Raw genomic sequence first — 6,651 nt, 5'->3', positions numbered from 1 at the left:
AGGAATTAACAAAGACTTACTGGTAAAATCCCAAAGCTCAAAGGGAATCAAAATAGGTAATTTGGTATTATATCAACTTTTATCACGTTCTTCATCACCAATCCACATACACCTTCAGCTACTCATTTGACACTGTTAGCCATCCCTCCATTTTGAAATTCTCCTTTGCTTTTATGAATATGACCAACCATCTCAGTATCTTGTTTATATCTCCCTTGCTGATTCCTTTTCTCCCTTCCCCTGGCCACCCGTCCCTCTCCTGAATGTGGAGATTCCCCAAGTATCAGCCTTAACCTAATTGAGCCCTGTTCTCTTTTCCAAATTCCCTATCACCAACCCAAGCTAAGCATTCCCACCTGAACACATTTCTAAAGGTAAACTCATCTTCCTCTTAAAACCACCATTCACCTCAAATGCTCTAATACCAAGCTTTGGGTTTACATGATAAGTGCTCAAAATATGCTATAAGCACTTATTGAATGACTAATGATAGATCATTTATGATGATGAACATCTCTTATTTTGCTTGATCATCATTCATTCTCCTTTTGTTTGGTAACAGTACCTAGTTTCCTTTTAATACCACCTGTCCCCCATTCTTGTGAATGTGATTCAGAAGGGACAGATCCTATTCTTACATCTACACCAGGAGTTCTTAACCTTTTTGTTCCATATACCCCTCTGCCAGTCAGGTGAAAATCATGGACCCCTTACTAAGTCCACACTATACTGTGTATTATTGAATAAATATATCGCACCTATACCAACATGTCCCCACAAGAATAATGCTTTTTTAAAAACTTAAACTCAAGCTTATGGACATCTTGTTAGGAACCCTTGATCTACAACCTTACTCATTCTTTCCCCACCTCCAGGGTAGATATTGTGATCCAGGTGTATTCAATAAGAATCACAGTGATTGACACAGGGATATATGTGACCTGTCCTGAGACGATGAGAGTCAAACAGAATTTTACTGGAATTGTTGGGAGGGAGAAATTCCAAACTTGTAGAATGCAAGCATAGGGTTCCCAGTTTCTACATGTGAAGAGAGTCTACCTGTGATTTAAAGTTATTAAATTTTGAACTAACAATAGGTAAGTATAACACTTCAATATCCTTTTTACCAAGTAGATATCCACATTCAAGAAGAAAACAAAGGCAAACATGAGAAAAGAGCCAAAAATCATCTTTTTAGTACCTGAATCCAGCTGTACCTGAAGCTGGCATTATCTACCCCAGAACTTTTTGTTATCTGAACCAATGATTTTACCTTTTTTTTGTTTGTTTGTTTAAGGTACTGGGGCCTGGGATTGAACCTGGGACTCGGGATCTCGTATGTGGGAAGCTGGCACCCAACCACTGAGCCACATTAGCTCTCCTGAGTTAGTTTTCTTGTTTGTTTGCTTGTCTCTTTTTTTGTTTTTAGGAGGCACACAGAGACCCAACCCCAGACCTCCCCTGTGGGAGGCAGGTGTTCAACCACTTGAGCCACATCCGCTCCCCTACCAATGAATTTACTTTAAAGCTTTAAACCAGTTTGTCAGGCTTCTGTTACTTACGTCAAAATGATATCTAATGCTTTCATGTAGACCTGAAACTTTTTAATTTTCTTTAACTACCATTCCTCCTTCCCCTCGTATCCATAATTACCAAATCATGTAATTTTTTTCTTTCAACAGTCTTCTCACATCAAACCCTTCTTTTTCATTCCATTTATATATGAAACTTTAGTGTCCAATCCTATTAGTTGCTTCACAAGTGGAGGCAGATTAATTTTAACATACAGCTTTCATCTTATTTCTCCCCTACCAAATCACTCTCAATGGTTCCCATCATCTGTAATATGAGTCCACATGTTTTCATCTGACTCCAGAGCTCTACTAAAATCTATCCCCAGAGTACGTTTACTATCTTTCAATAATTCCTTAACTGCTTTTGATCATGGAATAACTTTGAGAAGCTCATGAAAGTCAGAAAATCTTTCCTCACAAAAATACCCATACATACTACATTCATCAGGACTGTTTAGTAGCAAGTAACTGAAACCCAACCCAAATTGGCTTAAGCGAAAAAGGATATACGTTACCTCACGTAACTGAACATCAAGGAGTAGTTTGAGTTTAGCTGAATTTTGAAGCCCAAACATTGTCTGGAATTCCCACCATCTCCCCATTCTGCTTTCCTCTATTTTGGCATCACTTACCGGGAGGCTCTTCCTTAAAAAAAGGCAAAAAGAGGCCCACTTTCTGCCTGCAGAGCAACCCCGGTAGACTGCAATGTTCTAGTGAGCTCTGCCAAGCGTCCCTTGCGTGAATTTCATTGGTTGGACTTGGATGACAACCTCACACTCAAAAGAGAGATTGGTACTCCACAAGTAAATCTAGGGAGCATTACCATAAGAGATAAGGGATAGTGGGCAGGCCAAAAAGAATTCAATAAAAATTAGGATCTTGGGTGTTACCTGAAGGCCTTCCATGAATCTCATGTTAAAGACTCTTGCAGTACTCTTCAGTGTGAACCCAACTCTCTCCATCCACAGTACTTTATTAATTACTTCCTAAGTATAATTTGTGTGTTCCTATTTCTATCACTTTGTTCATACCTTGTCCTCTACCTGAGACTCTTACTACTCTCCTCTTCCAGTTCAGGATTCACATATCTTATGAAAGCTTTTATGATCACCATTGTGATGAATTCCTTCTGCTGAAGTGTTACACATACTTATGGCCTGTGTTCCCATTTGACTCTTCCTACATACAATCTATTATTAGCTATTTATCTGCTTGTATATATTTTGCTTCTTCAATTAAGTTTTAAGTAGCCTCAGTAGGCCCAGAGACTGCTGAGCCCCGTCTGTCCACAGCCACCTACTCCGGACACAGAGCATCCAGTCATGGATAAAAATGAGCTGGTACAGAAGGCCAAACTGGCCGAGCAGGCTGAGTGATATGATGACATGGCAGGCTGCATGAAGTCTGTAACTGAGCAAGGAGCTGAATTATCCAAAGAGGAGAGGAATCTTCTCTCCGTTGCTTATAAAAATGTTGTAGGAGCTTGTAGGTCATCTTGGAGGGTCATCTCAAGTATTGAGCAAAAGACAGAAGGTGCTGAGAAAAAACAGCAGATGGCTCGAGAATACAGAGAGAAAATCAAGACCGAGCTAAGCGATATCTGCAATGATGTACTGTCTCTTTTGGAAAAGTTCTTGATCCCCAATGCCTCACAAACAGAGAGCAAAGTCTTCTATTTGAAAATGAAAGGAGACTACTGTAGTTACTTGGCTGAGGTGGCTGCTGGTGATGACAAGAAAGGGACTGTGGATCAGTCACAACAAGCATACCAAGAAGCATTTGAAATCAGCAAAAAGGAAATGCAACCAACGCATCCTATCAGATTGGATCTGGTCCTTAACTTTTTTGTGTTCTATTATGAGATTCTGAACTCTCCGGAGAAAGCCTGCTCTCTTGCAAAGACAGCTTTTGATGAAGCCATTGCTGGACTTGATACATTAAGTGAAGAGTCATACAAAGACAGCACCTAATAATGCAATTACTGAGAGACAACTTGACATTGTGGACATCAAATACCCAAGGAGATGAAGCTGAAGCAGGAGAAGGAGGGAAAAATTAACCAACCTTCCAACTTTGTCTGCCTCATTCTAAAATTTACACAGTAGACCATTTGTCATCCATGCTGTCCCACAAACAGTTTTTTTGTTTACAATTTATGACAAGTTTGTGTTACTTCTATTAGAATTTCTGTATTTCCCATGTGGTTTTTATGTTTAATATTAGGGGAGTAGAGCCAGTTAACATTTAGGGAATTATCTGTTTTCATCTTGAGGTGGCCAATATGGGGATGTGGAATTTTTATACAAGTTATCAATGTTTGGCTTAGTACTTTGGGTACATTGTGGCTTCATAAAGGCCAATATTAAAACTGCTTCCATGTCTAAGCAAAGAAAACTGCCTACATAATGGTTGGTCCTGGTGGGGGGTAAAAGGGATCATTGGTTCCAGTCACAATGTAGTTATTGTGGGTACTTTAAGGTTTGTAGCACTTTCAGGGCTGTGGTAGAAATAGATATCCCATGGATATTACATGTCGAACCATGTGTATCTATGGAACACACAATCTCAGTGTGCACACCTTTGACTACAGTTGCAGAAGTGTTCCTTTTAGACAAAGTTGCAACCCAATTTACTCTGGAGAAGGGCAGAAACGGTTCACATTCCATTATTTGTAAAGTTACCTGGTGTTGCTTTCATTATTTTTGCTACACTCATTTTATTTGTATTTAAATGTTTTAGGCAACCTGAGAACAAATGTACAAGTAACGATGAAGTAAAAAATGAGTTGCTTGATATCCATTACTTCATGTGTATCAAGCACAGCAGTAAAACAAATAAAGCCATGTACTTAAACATTTTTTAGGTTTTTTGCTCTTGTGATTTTTTTTTTTTTTTTTTTGGTACTTGCCTAACATGCATGTGCTGTAAAAATAGTTAACAGGGAAATAACTTGATGATGGCTAGCTTTGTTTAATGTCTTATGAAATTTTCATGAACAATCCAAGCATAATTGTTAAGAATACATGTATTAAGTTGATGTAAGTGGAATAAAAGTTTTATGAATGGACTTTTCAACTACTTTCTCTACAGCTTTTCATGTAAATTAGTCTTTTGGTTTTGAAACTTCTCTAAAAGAAATTGTACATTTTTGGAAATTTATTCCTTATTCCCTTTTGGCAGCCAATGGGCTTTTACCAAGTTTAAATACAAAGTTTATCTAACGACAAAAATATCACTTGTGTAACTACTGTTCCCAACCATGTCCCATTCTCCTTTCCCACCCTCCTTCTCCACCCCCCACCCCAGATCCATTTCTATTGGGGGGGGGATGGCTCTCAATTGGATAAAAGTAATGTGTTCCATTTAAATTTTTGGTATATGGCATTTTCTAACTTAGGAAGCCACAAGCCACAATGTTCTTGGCCCATCATGAATGCTGGGTAGCATTAACTGTAAGTTTTGTGCTTCCACTTTTGGTTTTTAAGAATTTCTTGATACTCTTCTAGCCTGCCTTCGATTTTGATCTTTTATTCTATTTGTCAGGTGCAAAGGATTACCTTCCTTTTTTTAACCTTCTGTCTTGTCACCAACCATTCCTTCTCGGTGGCCATGTACTTGGAAAAAGGCCACATGATCTTTTTGGCTCCACTCAATGTCTAAGCACCTACCCTACTTCCTTTGCTTGCATCCCACAAACTATTTCCTTCATCCTCTTTACTGCAGCAATCCTCTCCTTAGTTGATGAGATTGTGTTTACCTATCTCCCTTTAAGCCCTACTTATATCTTGAATGGTCTGTCATTGTCTGCCTTTAAATCCTTTCTCTTCCTCTATTCTCTAAATAAAGATGGGACTAAGTTATACCCAAAGCTCACCCTACAGACTATTTCCTCAGTATCTTGCAGAAAACACCAAACAGAAATGCCAATTTAAAAGAGGTGTATTTTTTTTTCTTTTAGAATGTAAGCTCCTCAAGAGCAGGGACAATGTTTTCTGTATGTTCTATTGTGCCTAGTACACTGTAAATGCTCAATAAATATTGATGATGGGGAAAAAAAAGTAGCCTCAGTAAAAGAACATATTTTATTGAATTTTTACTTACAGCACTTATTTTGCTAATTTGATTTATTGATTTAAATATAAGCCAGTCTTTTAGTTGCAGAAACTAAATAATAACATTAGATAAACCTATATAAATCCCATTAATTCTAGCCTGACTAATGGCAGATTTGTGAAACTGTAATGTAAAATTAATGTAGACATTCTCATGCTAGTACTCTAGCTTAGAAGCCAACAACATCAATTCAAAACAAAGAAGGAGAGGGAGAGAAAGAGCAAGCAGGCAGGCAGAGGGAGGGAGGAGGGGGGAGAAGGAGGGAGGGAGGGAGGGAGGGAGGAAGGAAGGAAGGAAGGAAGGAAGGAAGGAAGGAAGGAAGGAAGGAAGGAAGGAAGGAAGGAAGGAAGGAAGGAAGTGAGAAGTTGGGAAAGAAGGAAAGGAAGGAAAAGAAGAAGATAGAGAAAAGGAAAACAGGCTACAACCCTAGTGCCACGAGTTAGCCAAGGGCCAGGTGAGTAGACCTAAAGAGTGACCTTACAATGGACTTGACTGGAGAGAGTAGGAGAGTTCAGATAGCTGAGTCCTTCCCAACCCATCAAACAGCCTTCATGAGAGACGAGAGACGATCCATTCTTGGTCATTTTGGTTAACTACCAGTGCTTCACCCCTTGATTACTCTGTGGGACCAAAGCCAGCATCTACCACGAAACCCTCTTGGTTAACTACCAGTGCTTCACCCCTTGATTACTCTGTGGGACCAAAGCCAGCATCTACCACGAAACCCTCGTCCAGTCCCAATTTGAATACCTAGAAGAATAGAGGAGGGGGAGCACTGAATCTGCTCTGGGGGGCTGAAATGAACAAGTTGCAAACCGCAGAGCTAGCACTGTGGTCCTGACACTCCATTACCTGTATGATTAAAAAAGTGAAACTAGGGTTTAGTTCCTTACTGTAGCTGTGACTTCCTTGTGAGTTGAGCTCACTGCCATGCCCATGCTGGCTGGAATAATTACCTCACAGT

The 6,651-nt window shown here is 39.4% G+C and overlaps 1 pseudogene; it reads left to right on the top strand.

Moving 5' to 3' along the window:
• Nucleotides 1-2,912: 2,912 nt before the first annotated feature.
• LOC101432380 (14-3-3 protein zeta/delta pseudogene) lies at nt 2,913-3,544 on the top strand (annotated as a pseudogene).
• Nucleotides 3,545-6,651: the final 3,107 nt, after the last annotated feature.

Source organism: Dasypus novemcinctus, chromosome 1 (genome assembly GCF_030445035.2).
Source record: "Dasypus novemcinctus isolate mDasNov1 chromosome 1, mDasNov1.1.hap2, whole genome shotgun sequence".
Taxonomy (NCBI): Eukaryota; Metazoa; Chordata; class Mammalia; order Cingulata; family Dasypodidae; genus Dasypus; species Dasypus novemcinctus.
This window is presented reverse-complemented; position numbering and strand designations above follow the sequence as displayed.